General features: G+C 37.0%; 1 protein-coding gene across 1 annotated transcript in view; it reads right to left on the reverse strand.

The window, feature by feature from the left end:
* The window catches only part of LOC100356485 (protocadherin-15), a 1,660,811-nt gene that overhangs the window by 80,779 nt on the left and 1,553,147 nt on the right, over positions 1 to 26,885 (reverse strand).

Raw genomic sequence — 26,885 nt, forward strand, 5'->3', positions numbered from 1 at the left:
TATACCCTAAATATGTCATCACCCAAAGCAAATTAGGTGAGATATTCTTCATTTCTTGCTCCATGACAGTTGATTAGCTACAAAAGGTACAATCAATCCTAATCAAACTCTGCTTCCTTTGGCCACCATCTTCATGTCTTCCTTCTGGCGACCCTACACGCTCCTCTTTATCCTTTTTTTTTTTTTTTTTTTGCATGAGAGTATCACCGTCTATGTAGTGGACTGAACAAAAAAGCTCACCATCCTCTTCATGTGTTTAATCTGTTCTTTGCCTCCCTGCTTCCAGTCTATCAGCAAGCACCCTGCATTCTTTCTCTGCAACACCAGCATTTCTCAGTTCTGGAACTTGCTGCCTAGTTTACCTCCATCACTCTCAGGCTCTCATGTCATCTCACTTCTTACTCGAGCAATAACTGAAAAATAACTGATTCTATTTAGATCCTATTTGCAAAAAAACAAATGTTCCAAATCCATAAAATAGCGTCAATCTGACCTCAGTTTATTGTTCTAACTTCTGCTATTTAACAATTTTGTAATCATATCTTCCCACAATCACAATACTTTGTTTGTTTTGAACAATCTGTGTTCCTTAAGGTTTCCCACGCTATGTACATGTGATTTCTTCTACCTTAAGTGAAACGTCCCCTTTCTTCTAGGCCATATGATCTTAACTCCTAGATTATATTATGGCACGTGCACACACACAGACACACACACACTGAATATGAAGGTAAGTAATGTCTAAAGTAACCAAACTTCAGCTTAAATGATTACTGTCTAAAGACTTTCTTCATTTCTCCTAGGGAGTGCTGCTTTCATTAACATTTTTGGACATACATATATATATATGATATATTTAAATGTATTTATATCTAAATATATGTACATCTCTATTATATATGTTTCTAAATATGTATAGATTTCTCATATATAGTATATATATTTATATATTTTTCTTATATATATATAGTAAGAAATATATATATTTCTTATATATAGTAAATATTTATTATATATTATGTATAGGATATATATTTACTATATAGTATATATATAGTATATATAGTATATTTACCCTGTAAATATTTACTAATATATTTACTAAGAAACATTATATTTATGTGTCTCTTTACAAGTTAAATTTCTATGTGTTCATGCTTTTGAATTAGTATCATGTCTGAGTTAACTAATATTGGACTTAAATACCTGTAGAAGAATATCATTGCAGATTAGATATCATTATTGAGATTTAACAGATGAGAACTGGGTTCTAGCCTTATTACTCAGATGAGCTAGGGCAAATAACTCTCTGGGACTTAGTTCCTCATCTGTAAAATTGAGAAGGTAGGACATACTGAATAGCCTCACTGTAAAAATTCACTCAGGTGAAAGCACAGTGCCTGGTATACAGTGATCTTAACCAAGATTAATTATTATTACTGTTCTGTTGTCATCTTCTCTATACATATTTTGTAGCTGTCCACCTGCTCTTTGCTGTTTATTATCATTGATTATTTAAAGGCATCGTCACTTTCTACCTCGTTGTGTGTAAAATCTGGAGGAGCAGCATGTTTTTGGATTCACCTTTGCTCTCCTGAGTCCTCCTTGCCAGTGCCTTCTATGTGTCTTGTAATTAGGAAATATTTGTTGAGGGAATCAATCTGTCACTGAGGAAAGTATGTTTACCAATCTCTTATTATAAGTGTCATTTATTTATATATAAAAAAAAAAGTACTTGTAGGTACTTTTTGTGGTATTACTATAATAAGATACTTATCAGACATCATAGTTGTCATTTAAAAAAATTTATCAAAAACCAATTGAATATTTAGAAAAGCAAACCAAGTACATTCTATACATAATTATATCAAAGACTACTCAGTTAACAATAATCTATTTTTAAATTGTATGACCATGAGTTCAACTCATCAAACCAAAACTTACATAAAGAAGACTTACTTTAATTCTACTGTATGTAACTATATGCTACATTTATCTATGTATAAAAACGTTAATATTTGGGGCTGGCTCTGTGGCAGGGTAGGTTAAGATTTTTTTTTTTTTTTTATTTGAAAGGCAGAATTACTGAGAGACATTGAGACAGAGAGAGAGATCTTCCACTTGCTGGTTCACTCCCCAAATGGCTGCAGCAGCCAGAGCTGAGCAGATCTGAAGCTAAGAGCCCAGAGATTCTTCAGGGTCTCCAATGTGGGTGCAGGGGCCCGAGGACTTGGGTCATCCTCCACTGCTTTCCCAGGCCACAGCAGAGAGCTGGATGGGAAGTTGCACAGCTGGGAATCGAATCAACACCCATATGCAACACCGGCCCCAATGAATAAAACTTTTTTAAAAAGCTAATATTTTTAGATTTTACACTCATCTTCTGTTTTAGTTATTGTTTACTTTTGTTTTGTATATTTTTCTGTCTCTCTTGGTTTCCTGACTAGCAAGTTACATCTCAAAAATTTTAATTTAACCTGGGCTATTTTACATGTTTTAGAAAAAAATCTCTTCTCAGCATTAGTTATTTTAAGGATTATTTTACTATCTGTATTTAGATTATTTAACAAAGTGTGTCTTTTATTTGCTGACAAATTTGTGTATTTCTCCATAGGGACTTGAATATTTCTTTCTTATAAACTTCCATATACTAATATACAAATATATACAAATATATATACAAATACTTTATATGTATAACATGTATTACATGCCTGTAATTTAAAGTACAATTCAAGTTTAAAAGAACATTTTTGTTCTTATAAAATGTTTTAATATATGAAAAATATATCTTAAGTCTACTTATCCTTCAACTAATAAGTTAATAGAAAGTCAAGGAAAACTCAAGGAAAGAACAAGGCATTTGAATATTAAATCTAAATGTTAAATCTTCTGTAAAATTCTCCCTGACAATCTTTTATTGCCTATATAATAAGAAATTAAGAAACACAAACAAAAGCTTTAATATGGACAGAAAAACATTTATCAGTGGTTTCAAAGGAAAAGAGCATGTGAAGGAAAATAGAATTCGATTTATAACACACTTTTCCTTTGGAAAATAAATTGAGAACTTCCAAAACATATTGGATAGAAAGTGCTTGATGAAACTAATGTTCATCAAGAGAAATATCCTTAGTATTTTTAAAGTGACATTAATTGTAAAGAAGACTACATACACAGAATGGAATGGTGCTATTTGTCCAACATTATATGTCCTTGAATTTTTATAGTATATGCCAATGTAATATAATAATACATTCATCCAAAATGATGGTGCTCTACAATGTCCTTTATTTTTAAATTGGTGGTACTTTGGAGCTCTCTCTTTCTCTAGGGGTGTGTATGCATGTGTGTTTAACATATACACACACCTGCACACATATATATTCATATTTTTATATTATATTACATTATATATTTCATGTCTTGAGCACCAGCTAAGAAGAAACAGTCATAACACTAGAATTGCAATGAAGTAGTCCTTTTTTGGATGTCAATATACTAGGATTCCTTACCCGTACTCGGATATAGTGATAGAAATTTCTTGAGTGAGGCCACCTAAGGTGATTTGGGCTGTCCCCAAATCAGTGAATGTGGCACACACAGATCATATTAAATACAAGTAATACAGACAGTCTTTTGAAATTCATACCCAACACTATTTACCCCAATTATTAGATAACCATACCTTTCAAATCATTGAAAAAAACAAGCAATTAATATTTCTCAAATGTGTGTGATAAAATAATTTTGCCTTCTTAAAATATTATCTATGCTTTTCTTCCACACTGACAATGTTTTATGTACAAATTCTACTGATGACTGAGCAAAAAATATATGAGGAAAATTACAGGGATCTGATGAGGCATGAGATGAGAATATTACAACAGTGTAATAGAGTTTTCAGAGATTTCATTTGAAAAGAATTGGCCCCACAGCAATTTATGTAATGCAGGGTGGTCAGCATTCTAATTCCATTTTGAGCTAATTTCATAAAATATTAGTATCCAGAGTTTCAGAGGCAAGATGGCGGAATAGGAAGGGAGCACACTGATAGTCCGGGGAGAGATAGTTTAATAAAAGTGGAGATACTGCAGGTTCAAGGAAGAGTAGGGGAGGAAACAGCAGAAGAAACTCTTCCGGAACGCGTGATTCACAGCGGACCTGTGTGGAGAGCGTGGGAGCCCACAGTTCGGGACACCAGTGGCAGACTCAACACACCAGCGCTGGAACGCGAGGTGAGCCGAACCTCAATAGCCCGAGAAACCGGCAGGCAAGCAGAGAGAGGAGACTAGAGGGAACGACCCCCGGGGGGGGGGGGGGAGTTCACCAGGCTAACTGGAAGAGAGAGAGAAAAAAAAAAAAAAAAAGGTGACTGGTACGGACACCGGTTTCTCTCTCTCCGCTCACCTCTCAAGGGCGAGCAAGACAAAGAGCAGGCGCCATCTTGGACATACATCATAAGCAGAGCGACCTCAGGTCTGCACCGGCCCTGAGCCTAGCAGAAAAACCTGACTCTGGGCGGGGCGAATTAACAGGAGATTAGGACCTAGTAAATTTGTGGTGCTACTGAACTGAGACTGTGAAAAAAGAGACGGTGGGGAGAGAACTCACAGAATTTACGTGAGCACTCTCCAGAGACGCTACAATTCCGTAACTTTGGCAACCCAGTGGGAGACTGAAGGAGAATTTGAGCCCACTCTGAGGGCCGAACAGATTCCCTGTGTGGTCCTTGGGAAAGAGCTTCCGATCTCTGGTTCCTGTGGGTATATCATTTGCCTGCTAACTACCTCCAACTTCCTTCAGCTGTGCGGAATTACTTCCCTTTTGAATCAAAAAAAAAAAAAAAAAAAAAAAAGAGAGAGAGAGATTTACCACGCCTAACGTGGGAGTGTCACCTATGGCACACCAAACAGAGCTCTCAGGCCACACCCATCTCAAGCCCTAAGGCTCCATCAAAAACAGATGGTCCACTTAATCTAGAGTCATAGTATAACAAGAAAAAGCACCACAGTGAAGAAACCAAATATCTCCAATATGCCAAATAACAAACGCAAAAACCGAGGTAATAAAAACAAGGAAGTCACCATGACACCCTCAAATGAAAAAGACACCCCAATTCAAGATTATGAAGATGATGACATAGAAGAAATGCAAGAAGCAGATCTCAAAAAATTGATAAGAACATTAAGAAGTTCTCAAAAACAAATTCTTGAACTACAGAAATCCTTAATGGACAAGGTAGAAAATCTCTCTCGTGAAAATGAAATATTAAGGAGGAATCAAAATGAAATGAAACAACTAGTACAACAGGAAACTGGGATAGTGACTGAAGTGAAGAATTCAATAGATCAAATGAAAAACACAATAGAGAGCCTTACAAACAGAATGGGTGAAGCAGAAGAGAGAATATCGGACTTAGAAGACAGAGAACAGGAAAGGATACAGTCAGACCAAAGAAAAGAAGAGGAAATTAGAAATCTAAAACATATTGTCGGGAATCTTCAGGATACTATTAAAAAACCCAACATTCGGGTTCTAGGAGTTCCTGAAGGCATGGAGAGGGAGAAAGGATTAGAAGGTCTTTTTAGTGAGATATTAGCAGAAAATTTCCCAGGTTTGGAGAAGGACAGAGAAATCCTAGTACAGGAAGCTCACAGAACCCCTAATAAACACGAACAAAAGAGATCCTCACCACGACACGTTGTAATTAGACTCTCCACAGTGAAACATAAAGAAAAGATCCTAAAATGTGCAAGAGAGAAATGTCAGATTACTCTCAGAGGATCTCCAATCAGACTCACAGCTGACTTCTCATCAGAAACTCTACAAGCTAGGAGGGAATGGCGAGATATAGCCCAGGTACTAAGAGAGAAAAACTGCCAGCCCAGAATATTATATCCTGCAAAGCTATCATTTGTGAATGAAGGTGAAATAAAGACTTTTCATAGCAAACAGAAATTGAAAGAATTTGTCGCCACTCATCCAGCCCTGCAAAAGATGCTTAAAGATGTGTTACACACAGAAACACAGAAACACGGTCATCAATATGAAAGAAGGTAAAGGAAGGAAACCAAGGAAGGAAACCTCACAGCAAAAGATCACAGGGAATTCAAAGCATATATTAGAACTTATCTTTGGCAAATGGCAGGGCAAAGTTACCACTTATCATTAGTCACATTGAACGTGAATGGCCTGAACTGTCCAGTTAAAAGACATCGATTGGCTGATTGGGTTAAGGAACAAAACCCATCTATTTGCTGCTTACAAGAAACACATCTTTCCAACAAAGATCCATACAGACTGAAAGTGAAAGGCTGGAAAAAGATATACCATGCCAACAGAAATGAAAAAAGAGCGGGCGTAGCCATCTTAATATCGGACAACATAAACTTTACCACAAAAACTGTTAAGAGAGACAAAGAGGGACACTATATCATGATTAAGGGATCAATTCAACAGGAAGATATAACAATTATCAATGTATATGCATCTAACTACAGGGCACCAGTTTATCTAAAAGATTTATTAACGGACTTAAAGGGAGACTTAGACCCTAATACAATAGTACTGGGGGACTTCAATACTCCACTCTCAGAAATAGACAGATCAATAGGACAGAAGATCAACAAGGATACAGTAGATTTAAACGACACTATAGCCCAAATGGATCTAACAGATAAATACAGAACTTTCAATCCTACAGCTAAAGAGTTTACATTCTTCTCAGCAGTACATGGAACCTTCTCTAGGATTGACCACATACTAGGCCATAAAGCAAGTCTCAGCAAATTCAAAAGAATTAGAATCATACCATGCAGCTTCTCAGACCATAAAGGAATGAAGTCGGAAATTAGCAACTCAGGAATCCCTAGAGCATACGCAAACACATGGAGATTGAACAACATGCTCCTGAATGAACAATGGGTCATAGAAGAAATCAAAAGAGAAATCAAAAACTTTGTGGAAGTAAATGAGGATAACAGCACAACATACCAAAACTTATGGGACGCAGCAAAAGCAGTGTTAAGAGGAAAGTTTATATCAATAGGTGCCTACATCAAGAAATTGGAAAGGCACCAAATAGATGAGCTTTCAATTCACCTCAAGGATCTAGAAAACCTACAGCAAACCATACCCAAATCTAGTAGGAGAAGAGAAATAATTAAAATCAGAGAAGAAATCAACAGGATTGAATCCAGAAAAACATTACAAAAAATCAGCCAAACGGGGAGCTGGTTTTTTGAAAAAATAAACAAAATTGACACCCCATTGGCGCAAATAACTAAAAAAAGAAGAGAAAAGACCCAAATCAATAAAATCAGAGATGAAAAAGGAAATGTAACAACAGACACCACAGAAATAAAAAGAATCATCAGAAACTACTACAAGGACTTGTATGCCAGCAAACAGGGAAACCTATCAGAAATGGATAGATTCCTGGACACATGCAACCTGCCTAAATTGAACCAGGAAGACATCGAAAACCTAAACAGACCCATAACTGAGACAGAAATTGAAACAGTAATAAAGGCCCTCCCAACAAAGAAAAGCCCAGGACCAGATGGATTCACTGCTGAATTCTACCAGACATTTAAAGAAGAACTAACTCCAATTCTTCTCAAACTATTCAGAACAATCAATAGAGGGAATCCTCCCAAATTCTTTCTATGAAGCCAGCATCACCTTAATTCCTAAGCCGGAAAAAGATGCAGCACTGAAAGAGAATTACAGACCAATATCCCTGATGAACATAGATGCAAAAATCCTCAATAAAATTCTCGCCAATAGAATGCAACAACACATCAGAAAGATCATCCACCCAGACCAAGTGGGATTTATCCCTGGTATGCAGGGATGGTTTAATGTGCGCAAGACAATCAATGTGATACACCACATTAACAGACTGCAGAAGAAAAACCATATGATTATCTCAATAGATGCCAAGAAAGCATTCGATAAAATACAACACCCGTTCATGATGAAAACTCTAAGCAAACTGGGTTTGGAAGGAACATTCCTCAATACAATCAAAGCAATCTATGAAAAACCCACAGCCAACATCCTATTGAATGGGGAAAAGTTGGAAGCATTTCCACTGAGATCTGGTACCAGACAGGGATGCCCACTCTCACCACTGCTATTCAATATAGTTCTGGAGGTTCTAGCCAGAGCTATTAGGCAAGAAAAAGAAATTAAAGGGATACAAATTGGGAAGGAAGAACTCAAACTATCCCTCTTTGCAGATGACATGATTCTTTATTTAGGGGACCCAAAGAACTCTACTAAGAGACTATTGGAACTCATAGAAGAGTTTGGCAAAGTAGCAGGGTATAAAATCAATGCACAAAAATCAACAGCCTTTGTATACACAGACAATGCCATGGCTGAGGAAGAACTTCTAAGATCAATCCCATTCACAATAGCTACAAAAACAATCAAATACCTTGGAATAAACTTAACCAAAGACGTTAAAGATCTCTACGATGAAAATTACAAAACCTTAAAGAAAGAAATAGAAGAGGATACCAAGAAATGGAAAAATCTTCCATGCTCATGGATTGGAAGAATCAATATCATCAAAATGTCCATTTTCCCAAAAGCAATTTATAGATTCAATGCAATACCAATCAAGATACCGAAGACCTTCTTCTCAGATCTGGAAAAAATGGTGCTGAAATTCATATGGAGGCACAAGAGACCTCGAATAGCTAAAGCAATCTTGTACAACAAAAACAAAGCCGGAGGCATCACAATACCAGATTTCAGGACATACTACAGGGCAGTTGTAATCAAAATAGAATGGTACTGGTACAGAAACAGATGGATAGACCAATGGAACAGAATTGAAACACCAGAAATCAACCCAAACATCTACAGCCAACTTATATTTGATCAAGGATCTAAAACCAATTCCTGGAGCAAGGACAGTCTATTCAATAAATGGTGCTGGGAAAATTGGATTTCCACGTGCAGAAGCATGAAGCAAGACCCCTACCTTACACCTTACACAAAAATCCACTCAACATGGATTAAAGACCTAAATCTACGACCTGACACCATCAAGTTACTAGAGAACATTGGAGATACCCTTCAAGATATTGGCACAGGCAAAGAATTTCTGGAAAAGACCCGGGAGGCACAGGCAGTCAAAGCCAAAATCAACTATTGGGATTGCATCAAATTGAGAAGTTTCTGTACTGCAAAAGAAACAGTCAGGAGAGTGAAGAGACAACCGACAGAATGGGAAAAAAATATTTGCAAACTATGCAACAGATAAAGGGTTAATAACCAGAATCTACAAAGAGATCAAGAAACTCCACAAAAACAAAACCAACAACCCACTTAAGAGATGGGCCAAGGACCTCAATAGACATTTTTCAAAAGAGGAAATCCAAATGGCCACCAGGCACATGAAAAAATGTTCAAGGTCATTAGCAATCAGGGAAATGCAAACCACAATGAGGTTTCACCTCACCCCAGTTAGAATGGCTCACTTGCAGAAATCTACCAACAACAGATGCTGGCAAGGATGTGGGGAAAAAGGGACACTAACCCACTGTTGGTGGGAATGCAAACTGGTCAAGCCACTATGGAAGTCAGTCTGGAGATTCCTCAGAAACCTGAAGATAACCCTACTGTTCGACCCAGCCATCCCACTCCTTGGAATTTACCCAAAGGAATTTAAATTGGCAAACAAAAAAGCGGTCTGCACCCTAATGTTTATTTCAGCTCAATTCACAATAGCCAAGACCTGGAACCAACCTAAATGCCCATCAACGGTAGACTGGATAAAGAAATTATGGGATATGTACTCTTTAGAATACTATACCGCAGTAAGAAACAACGAAATCCAGTCATTTGCAACAAAATGGAGGAATCTGGAACACATCATGCTGAGTGAACTAAGCCAGTCCCAAAGGGACAAATACCATATGTTCTCCCTGATCAGTGACAACTGACTGAACACCAAAAAGGAAACCTGTTGAAGTGAAATGGACACTATGGGAAATGGTGACTTGATCAGCATAGCCCTGACTGTTAATGAACAACTTAATACATTATACCTCTTAGTAGTTTTTTTTATCTGTTCTACTTAATATGACTGGTTTAATTCTGTAATTATCACACAGTTATTCTTAAGTGTTGAAAATTAACTGAAATGTGATCCCTGTTAAACATAAGAGTGGGAATAAGAGAGGGAAGAGATGTATAATTTGGGACATACTCAAGCTGACTTGCCCCAAATGGTAGCGTTAGAAACATACCAGGGGATTCCAATTCAATCCCATCAAGGTGGCATGTACCAATGCCATCTCACTAGTCCAAGTGATCAATTTCAGTTCACAATTGATCATAATGAAAGGACTGAGAGTCAAAGGGAGCACATAAACATGTCTAGTACCTGCTAACACTAACCGATAGAATAAATAAATGGGAGAGTGATCCAACATGGGAAGTGAGATGCTCAGCGGACTCATAGAATGGCAGATGTCCTAGATAGCACTCTGGCCTCAGAATCAGCCCTAAAGGCATTCGGATCTGGGAGTATTTCAGGCATGGAAAGCCAAGACACTCTGGCAAAAGATCTCTGTGAGTGAGATCCCAGTGGAAAGAACAGGTCTTCAAAGAAGGAGGTACCTTTCTCTGAAGGGAGGAGAGAACCCCCACTTTGACTATGACCTTGTCTAAACAAGATAAGAGTCGGAGAACTCAGAGGGCTTCCATAGCCTTGGAAACTCATGACTGGAGCATAGGGAGACTACTGATGCCATAGACAGGAGTGTCAATTTGTAAAGTCAACAACAGGAGTCACTGTGCACTTACTCCTCATGTAGGATCTCTGTCCTTAATGTGCTGTGCATTGAGATTTAATGCTATAACGAGTACTCAAACAATATATTTCACTTTGTGTTTCTATGGGGGTGCAAACTGTTGAAATCTTTACTTAATGCATACTAAACTGATCTGTAAAAAAAAAAAAAAGAAATTATCAATTCCCAACTTGACCCTCACTGGAATTAAACATGACAATAGGTCTGATCTGATTTCATCATCATTTAAATAAAAAATCATCTATTATTTTTCACTTTATGTTCTGTGTGGGAGCAAACTGTTGAAATCCTCACTTAATATATACTAAACTGATCTTCTGTATATTAAGATAATTGAAAATGAATCTTGATGTGAATGGAAGGAGAGAGGGAGTGGGAAAGGGGAGGGTTGTGGGTGGGAGGGACAGTATGGGGGGGAAGCCATTGTAATCCATAAGTTGTACTTTGGAAATTTATATTCATTAAATAAAAGTTTTAGAAATAATTGTGCATAATTGTGAACCCTCAATTGGCTAAAATAACTTAGCATACTTCTGCTAAATTATTAGAATGTTTTATTTTTCAAAAATTCCTGAATAATTTACACTTATTTATTCTTGTTGTTTATAACTTCTGAGGATTGAAAGTTGTAAAAATATAAATGACCAACAGCCTTCTACATGTATTTAATAGTCAATTATTTATTATTAGAAAAACACCAGAACTCAAATTAACTCATTAATATTAAAAACTCCTTAATTAAATGCACCGACAGGCATTATTAGCATTTCTGTCTTGAGGGGGGGATATTTTATCCACTGTTTTTGTTCCCCCCAAAATGGCGGCAATAACTAGGTCCAGATCAGGATGAAACTGGGAACCAGGAATTCCATCCTGGGGGCCCCCATAGGTGGCAGGGAACACAGTACTTGGGCTGTCACTCCCTCCCTTCTTGGGCGCATTAGCAGGAGGCCAGAGAGAAAGCAGAGCAGCCAGGGCTTGAACCAGCATTCATGAGGGATGCTGGCATTGTAACCAGCATCTTAACTTGCTCTACCCCAATGCCAGTCCATACTTATTAACATATTGATTAACAATTATAAACATATTTTACTAATTTTTAGTGTACACACACATATACACATATGTAAACATGTGTATTTGTACGGTTATTCTCTCTGTAAACCAGGACATACCATCCTTATAAATTGGTGACTAGAATTTTAAATCATTAACACATTAACCAGCCACTGGGGATGTTTTCCAACTTGTTTTACTTTAAAAACCACACAACAGAAAGAGGATTAAAACACATGCACATACACACACACACAAATCAATGAAAATCATTTAAAAAGAATTACTTTTTTACTTTTTATCACCCTTTTTTAAATTTCCTAAATAATTCTTGTCCTTATAAAACCTTGTGTTTCAGTGGATCACAGTGAGGAAGTTGCTTTGCCACATAGGTGTCCCTCACACAGAAGCAAATAATCTACAAATATTTAGCACCATCTCCCCAGAAATATGCATTGCAAAATGGGCAAGAGCGCACTTTTTCTCTTTTTATGTATTGAAATGAATATATAAACATCCATAGCTTGCAGTAAAACTACAAAATTACTAAAACTTGAGAAGTAGTTTCTAGATAACAGCCTGAATTGACAAAATTGCTACATTTTTTCCTTAGTTTGATTGTGTTCTTCTGATTTGTTCAAAAAATAGCACTGACCAATCTTTCTTCTAGTGGCCTCTGCCCACCCCCCTATTATACAAAACGGTTCTTCAGCCAGATCTTAGGGGTTAACACTAACAATGATTGGGATGATTCAATTCAAGAAAGTGTCAATACTGAAAAGAAGTATGAAACAGATTATATTTAAGGAAGAGTGGAGAAAAAAATAATAATTTGCAAGTTCATCTACTGTGCTACATTGACTGGTCTCATTCATGAATAGGGTATCATTTTATCCTCTTAACTCTGGTTTATAGATAGAACAAAACTCATTCCTCAAGTGTCATCCACGGATCGTGCAAGATTCCAGAATGATCCTAAATCACAAAGGTCATGAGCAGATGATATAATTTTTTTTTAACTCAAGCCTCAAGCAGGCTTTGCCAATAAACTGATTGTACTGAGAGGAGTCCCCGGTGGTCTAATGATTTATTACCAAGTTTCCTGTTTCAGAGAGGACAGCTGCACTGACTGGTAGATTTCATTGAAATCTGCAATCTCAGCCCTTGTCTGCACTGCTGAGGAACGGTTTTCTTTTTTTTTTTTTTAACTTCTTACTAATGAATTCTTTGTTTAGTGGGGTGTTAAGTTTGTGATTATAAAATAAACTGAAAGCATGTCACTGTAAAAATTAAAAGAAAAACTAAGAATGGAAGGAAGGAGGGAGGGAGGGAGGATGGATAGGAGAGTGGGTAAGGTGAGAGTGTCACTATACTTCCGAATCTAAATATATATAATACATGAAATTTGTTCACCTATGTAAATAAAAAATTAAAACCTGCGATCTACTCTTCCTTATTTTTCCTTTTGTGAGAGAGCAGAACACAGGCACAGGCTGGGCATCAAGTGCTTATGTCCTAATTAGTGCTGCTGCTCCTCTAGATGACATGCTGAAAGAGAACTCAGTGTTTTAATCGCATTGAGTGCTAATCAGTTGCTTATAAATGCAGGTGAGATACACATCTTCATTGTGTTCGTTTCCTTTTCTCATTAATTACCCCTAATTTTCACTATGATTATTAACATAACATACCATTAATATGCTCAGGAGGTGGCAGGAAGATTATGTGTCATGCTGTGATTCATTAATGCCAGAGATAGAACTGCTGCATTTTTTATTTTTATAGGTAATTCATCACATAATCTACAAAGGTACTTTTTTTACTTCTCAGAACCATTGATGCATACTTCACTTTTAAAAATGGCGAATTTGGCCATGTCAATAACAAAGGACATAAGTGTTCTCTGTAAAGCTTCTAAAATTGCTGTTTTTTTTTCAATATATTTAAAAAAACGTTTTAACAGATTTATGCCTTTTCAATTATTATTTTACTTCATTTAAAACAATGTTTAGAATTTTCCAACTTAGATATTTTATTACTTACTGTAAGATAACCTCACTGGGTTCTATGAAATCCTGTTGTATAGAGTAACAAGAATTAGAAACAAAATCCTTCATTATACCTTGTTTTTGTTTGTTTATTATTCTTTTAAAAACAGTTCCCCAGTTAACTTGATACTGATGATATCTGAATTATTATGTTTGTCAAGTTACGCTCTTAGAATTTGTTTCTCAGAACCTCACATTTGAAAATATTGAGGATATTTGCCCCTTACATTGTATACGCTTTCTGAAAGGAAAAAATAAATAACATCATGGATAACTATTGAAAAAAGTAAACTATACAAAAATATGTTATGATACAGTTTGACAATACTAATACAACTGATTTAAAACACATAAAATGCTTCATAAATTTAAATATTAAATTGCTCTTATAAGAGAATCAACTATTTCATTTAAAATATAGAATAATTCAGAAAAGTAATACTTATTATTCCTCAGTCAGATAAAATTTAGTGAACATAAATCTAAGCTTTATCTTCAAAGACAGAATTCACTTAGCCTTGACATAATGGAGGGAACTCTTATGTTAACTTTCAGCTTCTTACAGTTATTTCTTATTCTCCATTAAGGTAAGAAATCATTAGCATTCCATGCTGATACTAAAGGTGGATTCTAAAATGATACACCCACTATTGGTTTCAAGGGCAATGATAAAATAACTGACAGTTCAATAGAATTGTGGTTTTAATAACTTGTGTGTGCTATGCATCCTGAATTTAGAACATTTTGATTTTGAGATTACTATTACTTACATGTAAAAAGAATACAGATACAATAGCTCGTAATGATTGCAAATGTTCATTCAGAAATTTTAGGGAGCCAGGAACCGCACTCAGTGCTATAAATGTGTTTTATTTGCTTATAGTCAAAGATATTCATTAAATTGTAGGCATCATTTTTCTGATACTTATAGAATATGTTCAAGGTTATACAGCCCATGCAAGATTAAATTATAAATCCCTATGTTTCTTCCTTATTATGCTTTTAGGAAAGAAGTATAGATTTAAATATTAAAACTTCCTTTCATGTTCCTTTTGTTCCATATTCATTAGCCTTATTTTAAATGCACTTGGGATTTAGCATTTTCCTAACAGTTGATTAAGTCAACAGCCACTTAAATGAAAAGTTCAATTAGTAATTCTGATTCAGATTTCATATTTTGATGGAGTAATTACTACTCATTTCCTGCCCACGGGTGTACTTTTTTAGGGGCGGGCAAAGGAGATACCTTTGAATTCAGTCCTGTCTCACATTCTAGCTCTGACACAGAATAGTAAGTCCATAAAGAGACTCTCCCTCAAAATAGGGTATTCCAGTACTAATTGGTCTTGCCCTTTTTAGATGTTATGTATGTCTGAGCACTGCTTATCACTTCCTGTGATGTTTGTTTTGTGCCTGATGCTGCAGGAATCTATACCTGCCTAAGATTCACACTGTTCCTTTAACTCTTGTTTCTGTCCCCTTTGCAATCCTTTTTAGTACTCAATATTATAAAAGATGCATGAGGCCTCAGTCTATGTTCATAAGTCTTGGATTTGGGAACCTGACTGCTTTCATAGTTTTCAGGTCCAAATATCACTCTACATGGATTCGGAAACCAAGACCCAGAGTAAACCTATGCACTTATTCAACCTGACTTTCCTCCCCTCCACCAACCTCCTTGCTCTTCCAGATCTATGAACAACCTTTGATCAGTGGCATCTACCAATCACTGACACCAACAATATTGTATTTAACCTTTCCTGCATTCATTCCTGCTAGAAATCATAATACTGTGTGGCACTGCCTCGTCAAGCATGAAAAGTAGAGATTTCCTTAATATTAGCTGAATAAAAGATTAACAATATTTAAAAGGAAATGGAGTAACCATGTAGACCAAGGACAAAAATATAAACCATTATCTCCTTTTTTCCATGGAGAATATAATTCATGAAGAATTATTCTCCCATGAAGAACACCTTAAAATTACCATAAAGTTGAATAATCTTCCTTTAATGCTTCTGAATTTTCAAATTTTATATCTAGTTTGATTTATGAGTTTTTTTTTTCCTGCAGTGTATTATGGTGCTTTAATGGGATCTGAACTTTCTCCCCACTATTCCTTTAAACTTATAAATATATGTAATAAGAAAAAAACTTAATATGTTATCCCTCTTAGTATTTTTTTTTTGTTTGTTCTACTTAATACTTTTGGTTGAATACTGAATCAATACACAATTATTCTTAAGTGCTGAAACTTAACTGAAAAGAGATCACTGTTAAATATAAGAGTGGGAATAAGAGAGGGAAGAGATGTGCAATTCAGGACATGCTCAAGCTGACTTACCTCAAACGGTACAGTTAGAAACATACCAGGGGATTCCATTTCAATCCCATCAAGGTGGCATGTACCAATGCCATCTCACTAGTCCCAGTGATCAATTTCTGTTCACAATTGATCAAAATGATAGGACTAAGAACCAAAGGGATCACGTAAACAAGAATAGTGTCTGCAAATACTAACTGATAGAGTAAAAAAGGGAGAGAATGATCCAACATGGGAAGTGAGATACACAGCAGACCCATAGAATGGCAGATGTCCTAAACAGCACTCTGGCCTCAGAATCAGCCCTTAAGGCATGCAGATACAGCTGAAATGCCCATGAGAGTATTTCAGGCATGGAAAGCCAAGACACTCTGGGGGGGGGGGGAACCTAAATGAAATATCTCCGTGAGTGAGATCCCAGTGGAAAGAATGGGTCATCAAAGAAAGAGGTACCTTTCTCTGAAGGGAGGAGAGAACTTCCACTTTGACCATGGCCTAGTCTAAATATGATCAGAGTCAGTGAACTCAGGGGCTTCCATAACCTTGGCAGCTCATGACAAAAGCCTAGGGTGATTACTGATGCCATAAACAAGAGTGTCAATTGGTAAAGTCAACAACAGGAGTCACTGTGCACTTACTCCTCATGTAGGATCTTTGTCCTTAGTGTGCTGTACATTGAGATTTAATGCTATAACTAGTACTCAAACAGTATTTTTCACTTGATGTTTCTGTGTGGGAGCAAACTGTTGAAATCTTTACTTAATGTATGCTAAACTGATCTTCTGTATATAAAGAGAATCGAAAATGAATCATGATGTGAATGGAAGGGGAGAGGGAGTGGGAAAGGGGAGGGTTGTGGGTAGGAGGAACGTTATTGGGGGGAAACCATTGTAATCCATAAGCTGTACTTTGGAAATTTATATTCATTAAATAAAAGTTAAAAAAAAGAAAACAAAACAAAACAAAACAAAAAGAAAACATAGTTTTTTTTGTTTTATTAAAAAAATACAAAAGATGTGGGTATTTGGCAAAGCCATTATGTTGCCAGCGCTTGGGAACCCACATCTGATATCAGAATGACTGAATTCAAATCATCATCTTCCTTCCATTCCACTTTCCTGCTAGTGGGTACCCTGGGAGACAGTAGGTATTGTCTCAAATAGCTGGGTCTCTGCCATCAATGTGGGAGATCCAGATTAAGATTCAAGCTTGCAATTTTGGCCTGACTCACCTCTCACTGCTGCAGTCATTTGGGGAGTCACAAGCAGGTGGACAATTTTCTCCCTCCCTTTCTCTCTCTCTCTTTTTTTTTTCTCTCTCTCCCTCCTCATCTTCCTTTCAAATAAATAAAAATCATAACCTCAGAAATGCTGAAGCAATTTGTCATCTACAACTTATTTTGTTGTCGGAAATAAGAGAATATACAGTAAAAGATTAGTAATATTTTTTTCCAACAAAAACTACATACAACCTCTCTTGAAGCTATTTATCATAGAAGAAGCAGTTTAGCTGCTCTGTATAAATTCAGGCTCTGGGAAGCAGAGAGCTTACTAGCAAGGAGGCATTGTTACCAACATTTTTCTGTAGCATGGCCTGAGCCTCAGCCTCCTGCACTAGCCAACCACCCCTCACCATTTTCATGCAGCAGAAAATCTTTATCTGGTGGCCTTTACCTATGTCTCATTGTCAAAATCTTTCCATGCATTGGAGAAAAGAGCCTGAACCCAGGCCCACCACGACATGATAGTAAGTGGTAGCTTTGGGATCCGCAAGGCGGGAAGGCCTATACTTCCGGGAATGGAGAGTCCCTACCTGCACTTCCCGGGAAGAAAATTCCTTGTCAAGGTCCCCGCAGGTGCCGAAAGGTCAACCAATGAGGATCAGACCTGCCTCGACCTTTAACCCCCATGCCCTGAATCTATAAAAGGAGCCTTCCCAATCTCTGACATGGGACTTCCCCAGTCCCCCTCTGTTGGGACAGGGAACCTCGCCCGGGAGCAGAATCCCAATAAAAGTCTGTGAATTAATTCTGCCTGGGAAGATTCGTTATGCGCCGGACACCTTGCAGTAAGTATCATTGCCTCTGCTCAATATTTCAAAGATGATACTTTCCCAAAATAGATCTGCAGAATCAATAGACCCTAATTAGTATCCTAGAATAAAATGTAACCTGGAGAAACTGATAAGCTGATTTTAACTTTATATGGTAATGAGCAAAGGCCAAGAAAAACACAATCCTGAAGCTAAAAATACTAACATGAAACTTAGACTACAGACACTATAAACTAAAGTAATTCAGATAATAGGTTATTGATGGAAAGGTGAAAAGATAGATCAATGAAAGAGAATAATATATGCAGAAACAAACCTTTATATAAAGGCTGTGATTTATAAAAAAAAAAAAAAAAAAAAAAGAGAGAGAGCTTTCCTTAGTGCAGAAAACATGTCCTTTTAAAAAATGGTTTTGGATCTATCCACATAAAAACAAAATTATCCCTACCTCACGCCAAACACAAAAAAGCAACTTCATATGTACTGTATATCCAACATATAGATAAAATAAAATTTTAAAATACAAACAAAATATCTTCATATTGTTGTGTTAATAAAAGGGATTAAACAGGATATGTTTATTTTAAAATGTAATTAAGAATTGGCAGTTTTAGAGTGAGTATACTCTCCTTATTGCTACTTTTTCAAAACTTTAATTTCCATTTTACATCGATTTCTTAAATATAACATCTTTAATAATCCAGATACACTTTTCAAAAATCTTTTTTTAGTTTCAGTATTTATCAAGTCAACAATTCCATTTCTCTACAAATTTACAAATTTTCATATTTTGCAACTCGTACAGGAAAAGAATAATTCTTACTGTGTTAATGTCTGGAAAAGATCATTATAACAGACAGATTTTCTTTTTTATTACTCTTGATCACATTTAACTTCTCCCTATATTTTATATTAAATAAGGCTGATGTTATAGTTAAAACAAATGTAACAAACTTGAAAACATTAATTTGAAAGTTACTTTGGAATTCCAATCTTATTTGTAGCCCTAGTGGGCAACACCACCATCTACTGAAGCTATCACAATTTGAAAAATAATTAATTATGTCATGAATTACCTCCTAATTTTTCAAAAAAAATGAATATGTCATCCAATTTTCAGCCAAGACTTTACTCTACACCTCTCTTTGGAAGTAACACAATGTAGAAATCAAAACAAACAAAAAAACTTGAACTAAGGTTGAGATAACTTCACATTCTGATGTTATTGGCTATAAGCATACAGATGCTGGGAAAGTTAATTAATCTTGCTGATCATCATTTTTTCTCAGCAATATAATAATGAATAATTACAGGAACTTCATCGGTAAGAATTTTATTTTATTTTATTTTTTTGTTTAGCTTTAAGTTACTTGCTTTACTTAATTGACTGTAAATAATTTATTTATTTAAATAATTGTGTAGTCTAAAATAAGGTAATAGCTTTGTATGTCTCAGGAAAAAAACAAATTATTTGCAGGATTATTATTAAATAAGTGATATTCATCCACTAAGATTTCCCTGAATTCCAGAGGAAACAAAATTTAACATTCAAAGCTTCATCTTTCTTACCTCACACAGAAAACTGCTACAGGTATTCGATACATTTTCATAATGTTTCCAATATTCTGTTTTACTGGATATGTAGTTGCTTTTTAAAGGGTTCTTTCCTGGAGAGCGCTTAGCAACGTGGTAGAACAGGCGTACTGGATCACCACTTTGAATTTTGGCTTCTCTACTTCTGATCCAGCTCCCTAACAATGTGCCTCAGAAAGCAGTGAAGGTGGCCACGTATTTGGGTCCCTTCCACCATGTGGGAGACCTTGATGGAGTTCCTGGCTCCTGGCCTCTGCCTCATCAAGGCAGGCTACTGAGACTATGTATCTATTTAAAATGCTTATATATTTTAAATAAATGTTCTTTCTGGTGGCAAGCATCAGGATGTAGAAGGTTAAACTACCACTGGGGATGCCCAGATCCACAATAGAGTGACTGGTTCAAGCCCCTGCTACTCCACTTCCAATCCAGCTTCCTCTTAATACACATGTGCGGAAGGAGATGATTGCCAACATGTGTGTCCCTAATATAACTGGCTCAGAACAGTCACTTTTCACCACCTTAGAGTAGGGGTTAACTCCCCTGAAACAAGGATAACAACAGATAATCTGAGTAAAATTAGACTTCTAAGTATGAGGAACAGCAAGAATTCACTTAAGAATGCTTGCCTCATTTTGATGATATAAGCACTAAAACCCAGACTCTTCACCTAATGTTACACGTTATAAATCAAATAATTTAAAACTTACCTTCATCTAAATCGCAATTATATTATTTTGCACTGAGTGTAGTAATAAGCATTAAGTGAAACTATGTTAGGTATTTTGTTCACTCTGACTTAATTATCACTTACATATTTATTTACTTTCTTTGGGGTCAACTTTACTAGAATGTTAACTCCTTAACGACAGGGGACAGTCCGTTTTGCCTACATCTGTATTTTGAAGACACAGTAGAAACAAAATATGCATCTTCTATAAAAATGAACTTCTAACAAGTTCTCATTCATTTTAGATAGGACAAACATCATGCTGAGTGAAATAAACCAGTACCAAAGGGACAAATATCCTATGTTCTCCCTGATTGGTGACAACTAACCAAGTACAAAAAAGGAAACCTGTTGAAGTGAAAGGGACACTATGAGAAACAGTGACTTGATCAGCTCTTGTCCTGACTGTTGATGTACAATGTAATACTTTAACCATTTTAGTATTTTTTGTTCTATTTAATACTATTGGTTGAACTCTGTAATTAACACACAGTTATTCTTAGGTGTTTAAAGTTAACTGAAAAGTGATCCCTGTTAAATATAAGAGTGGGAATAAGAGAGGGAGGAGAAGTACAATTTGGGACATACTCAATCGGACTTGCCCCAAATGATGGAGTTAGAAATGTGCCAGGGGATTTCAATACAATCCCATCAAGATTGCATGTACCAATGCCATCTCACTAGTCCAAGTGATCAATTTCAGTTCACAATTGATCACACTGATAGGACTAAGAGTCAAAGGGATCACACAAACAAGACTAGTGTCTGCTAATACTAACTGATAGAGTAAAAAAGGGAGAGAACGATCCAACATGAGAAGCGGGATACACAGCAGACTCATAGAATGGCAGATGTCCTAAACAGCACTCTGGCCTCAGAATCAGCCCTTAAGGCATTTGGATATGGCTGAAGAGCCCATGAGAGGATTTTAGGCATGGAAAGTCAAGACACTCTGGAAAAAAAAAAAAAAAAAAAAAGGACCTAAATGAAAATGAAAGATCTATTAGAGTGAGATGCCAATAGAAAGAATGCGCCATCAAAGAAGGAGGTACCTTTCTCTGAAGGGAGGAGAGAACTTCCACTTTGACTATCACCTTGTCTAATAAGATCAAAGTCAGCGAACTCAAGAGGCCTTGGCAACTCATGACTAGAGCCTAGGGAGGTTACTGACACTATAAACAAGAGTGTCAAATTGTTAAGTCAACAACAGGAGTCACTGTGCACTTACTCCTCATGTAGGATCTCTGTCCTTAATGTGTTGTTCAATGTGAATTAATGCTATAACTAGTACTGAAACAGTATTTTACACTTTATGTTCTCTGTGAGTGCAAACTGATGAAATATTTACTTAATATATACTAAATCAAGCTTCTGTATATAAAGATAATTGAAAATGAATCTTTATGTGAATGGAATAGGAGAGGGAGTGGGAGATGGGAGGGGTGTGTGTGGGAGGGAAGTTGTAGGGGGCAAAAGGCATTGTAATCCATAAACTGTACTTTGGAAATTTATATTTACTAAATAAAAGTTTTTTAAAAAAAAGATAGGACACTTGAGAGCAGATAGGCAACTTAGTTAATTTTACTATTACTGATTTGAGTGATTCATTTTAACAATGATGTTTTTTGTCTTACCTTTACTATAATATTTTAATTATGTCCTGAATGCACTACCCATATTTACAGTTACTATAATTTTCTTCATTCATATTTCAAAGTCTCATATTACTTCTTTTATCCTTTCCTATGCAACATGTCTTCCCTTGCTTATACAAAGCATTTTCTCTGAAATTTCAATTTTATCATTCTGCACTTCAAGGTGAACTAAAAAACAGACTTGCACACATGGTAGACAAAATTTAACATTACCCTAATTGTTGGGAGCAACTGGGAGCAACCTGGACTAGACTAAGTTACTGGAATTAAGACTTATTCTATGCATCTGCTCTCCCACAATATGGCGCTGAGAAGGGAGAAACAGCTTCTACACAGCTGCCTCCAGTTCAACCAATAAACTGTAGGACCTGCTCCTGATTGGAGGAGAGCAGCGTACTCGGCGTGTGGGTAGCAGAGTTGGGATTGGTGGAAGAGGACTATAAAGGAGGAGAGAGACAACATGCACCAGGAACATCTATCCGAATAACACCTGTGCAGCCCCCAAGAGAGCCGGCCGGTGGTGTGCCGCTCCCCCGTGGAAGTGGGGAATGTGGCAGGGGGAACCGCCCTTCCACGGAGGTGGAAGGGACGGTAGCCAACCCGGGAAGAACCAACAGCAAACCCGGGGAGGGCCGAGCAGACAAAAGAACAGCGCAGGGTCCTGTGTCATTCCTCCACGAAGAGGGGGAGCGACATAATGGTGCCGTGACTCGGATATGAAGCCTAGGCAGGGTTTGGTGTCGTTCCTCCATTAAGAGGGGGAGCGACACTAATTCCATAGAGTAGTTCATTTAAAAGCCTCTTTCAGAATTCTGGACTACTTCCAGATTTTTTTTTTAAATTATCTTTCTTCTGAACACCACAGCTTAGTTCTCTCTAATGCAATGCTATTTCCAATAACATTTTGGCTGCTCTAAATATGAAATGAAAAGGATTGATTTGCTCAACTTTTACTCATAATAATTCCAGAAAGGAGAGGATTCTAGGACTCAAGTAAAAAGCAGCGACCGAAAATGTTGATCACAAAAGATTCGATATTTCTCTCACTGATTCCGCCCCTCACCTCTTATTACTGCTCTACAAATACGCTCTGGACATTGAATCTTACAGGTTTTGACTCTCTTTGGTTTCTTGGCTTAGGCTATTCTTCCTCATCTAAGCTTCACATTGAGAAAATCAACCACACTTCAGTTCCAATCTCAAATTATCGGTCCTCTGGGAAAACTTTTATATTCTTCCACTAACTGAAATGTTTCCTTCCTAAAAATCCACAGGGAAGTTTGTGCTGTCATGATTAAACTGGCTATTATGGCACAACATTGCATTGCTAATCTCCCCCATCCATACACACAAAATCAGTAGTTCTGCAGAAATAACCAATCATTTATCTGCTTTTCTCATCCCAAGAAGTCCAGGTATTCTCAGTGGAATCTATCTTACCACCCAGTATTTTTCCCATAAGGCTTCAGACAACCCTACACCCTATTATGACCCAACTTCTCATATCACTTTTATCCCCACCAGCAAACTTCCCTAAGACCTCCTAAGATTCAAAGTCCAACATCAGCAAAATCACCTATTTCAGCTCCCCTCTTAATTTACATGAAATTGTGTGTTCCTTCCCTACACCCTTTATTTACAGAAGATACTCGCAGAGCTGTCATGAGTACTGGGTCACATATTTCAGAAAACTCTGAGCCTAGAGGAAGTTGGTAGCATTCTTGTATCTTTCAATCGCAGTTTGTACAGCATTATTCCGCATCCTTTGCCACTGATCCCAATTCTTCTAAAGTACATGCCAACGGATAATCCCACTGCTATGCTATGGATGTGGTTTGTCCCCTGACTTTTCGTGTGCTGGAAGCTTGTTCTCCAATTTAACTGTATTGAAAGTGTTGGATCTTTTTGGGAGGTTATTAGGTTACTATGGTATCTCCTTGGAAGGAGTTAAAGGCTTCTCAGATTATTAGTGTCTTCTCCTTGGAGGAGTTCAAGACTGCTGAGACTGGATTACTTTTTTTTTTTTTTTTTTTTTGACAGGCAGAGTGGACAGTGAGAGAGACAGAGAGAAAGGTCTTCCTTTGCCATTGGTTCACCCTCCAATGGCAGCTGGTGCACCGCGCTGATCCGATAGCAGGAGCCAGGTACTTATCTTGGTCTCCCATAGGGTGCAGGCCCCAAGCACTTGGGCCATCCTCCACTGCACTCCCTGGCCACAGCAGAGAGCTGGCCTGGAAGAGGGGCAACCAGGACAGAATCCGGCGCCCCGACCAAGACTAGAACCTGGTGTGCCGGCGCCGCGAGGTGGAGGATTAGCCTAGTGAGCTGTGGCGCCGGCCTGGATTATGTCTCATGAGAATGAGTTGCTATACAGCAATTGCAGCTTCTCAGCTTGCTTTCTTGTTTGTACTTTCACACACATGTGCCTACTACATCCTCCCAGTTATCCACCATTCACCACAGGTCACACAGAGGCAGCTGCAGAATGATGTTGGACCTGCAGCCTCCTAAACTGTAAGATAAACAAACCTCCTGTATAGCAATACAAAATAATATTTTGTTGTAATACTACAGAGCAGACTGAAAAAACTACCTACCAAATATCCTTACTGTAGTCATCATTGTATCTAATTAAATAATCCACTTTATTAATGGAATGTTGGTTTATTGGATTATTGCCTCCTTTTTTTCATCACAATATGAGAGGAATGTAAAAAGTTCATAGAAAAATAGAATATAAAGATAACTGTATTTTGGTGGAAACCAATATCGATTGTGTCAGTCACACGGTTCAAGGACTTTGTATTTTCCTAATCTTCCTGTTTCCTCATGGCAGCAACTTCTCACCACCTTTTGATGGATTCCCATTCTCCTCCTGATCTTTTACTATTAGAAATTTCAGTTTTTCCCATCTGAGAACTCTATTTTGACTTTCTTATCTGAAAAGTCACCACTGTGGTCCTCCCTGTACCAAGCCCTTTTTCCCCCTGGAAAAAAAATACTATATTACCAAAAAAGGCACTCTACGCCTTTCTATTTAATTGCTACTGATATTATTGATTCATTTGTTTATCCATAAAATTTGTTGCATTACTAGAGTGGGAATTTTGGGTTTTTGTCTGATTATTTTTCAAGTGCTCTGTATCAAACATCTAGCATAGTGCTTACCACACTACAAGCCCTCAAAATTATTTCCTGGCTAACTAACAATAATAGTTAATGAAACTAAAATACACAAAGCACTGTTAGCTTGTAAATCATAGATTGAATGTAGTCTGATTGACAAATGTGTAGACTACATTTGGGTGTAACTGGTAATTCAAATCAGGAGTTAGTACTTGTCTTTGTGAATGTTCTATTTTGCAAGCAAAACACACAGGCTTTATTTGTTTGCTTTACATTTCTTTTTCTTGCTCAGGATGGCTGGAACAATACAACATGTAAGAAGTTCTCTCAACAGGGTGCTCTTGGTAATAGGGAAAGAAAGGTAACTACTTGAAGCAACACAAAGCCAGTTTTTCTATGGATAATTTGGTGTTTGCATCTGCACAGCTAATAAAATGAGTAATAAATAATTTTATAAAATAACTCTGTAACTGATCATCTAAAGTGTTCTCACCTCTAACCTCTTCCTCTGGTAACATGAAACATTTAAAAACTTATTTGTAATAAAATGATTACAACTACTAGTAGTAAATCAATTACTTATACTCTATCATGTTTTAACATATCTGAGAATAACTAGAGTACAATTGGCTATGGTGGATTTTCATCTTACATTTACTTTTAAAAATTCTAATAGGCTAGGGAAGCTATTTCTGAAATGTAAAGATTTTTTAAACTTTTTAAACTACTAAATTTAGTAGTGATATTTTATATTCATTTAAACAGCACTATAAATTTTGAAAATTGAGGGAAAATCATAGCAAAATTTAAATATTTTTCTATTTCAAAAATGATTTTATATTTGTCATTATACACTCAATTTTGATGCTATTTGGACTTATCTTGAATTAAGCCTATCTGAAAACATACATTTTTACACATGAATTGTTCAGCTTTTCATTACTGCAACTAAAATACATGAGAGAAGCTACATAGCTACTTATGAAGTAAAAAGGCTTGTTTCAGTGCAGTTTGGGTGGTCACAGACCAAGATTTTTCAGTCCCACTACTGTGGCATACAAAGAGGAAGATCAATGGCGGAATACACACAAGAAGATCACGTGGCAGCCAGAGAGTAGAGAGAGACAGAGAGTGTCCTCTGCAGAGGTTCTTGCCCTCCAAACCGTCATGATGCATTTGTGGAACTGCACATAGCAATCTAATTTCACTGAATCTCTTCCCAAAGGCCCTGCCTTGCAACCCAATAATTACTGAATTAAAATTTTAGGGTTTGAGGCTGGCGCCGCAACTCACTAGGCTAATCCTCCGCCTAGCGGCGCCGGCACACCGGGTTCTAGTCCCGGTTGGGGTGCCGGATTCTGTCCCGGTTGCCCCTCTTCCAGGCCAGCTCTCTGCTGTGGCCAGGGAGTGCAGTGGAGGATGGCCCAGGTGCTTGGGCCCTGCACCCCATGGGAGACCAGGAAAAGC

Source organism: Oryctolagus cuniculus, chromosome 15 (genome assembly GCF_964237555.1).
Source record: "Oryctolagus cuniculus chromosome 15, mOryCun1.1, whole genome shotgun sequence".
In the NCBI taxonomy this organism is placed as follows: Eukaryota; Metazoa; Chordata; class Mammalia; order Lagomorpha; family Leporidae; genus Oryctolagus; species Oryctolagus cuniculus.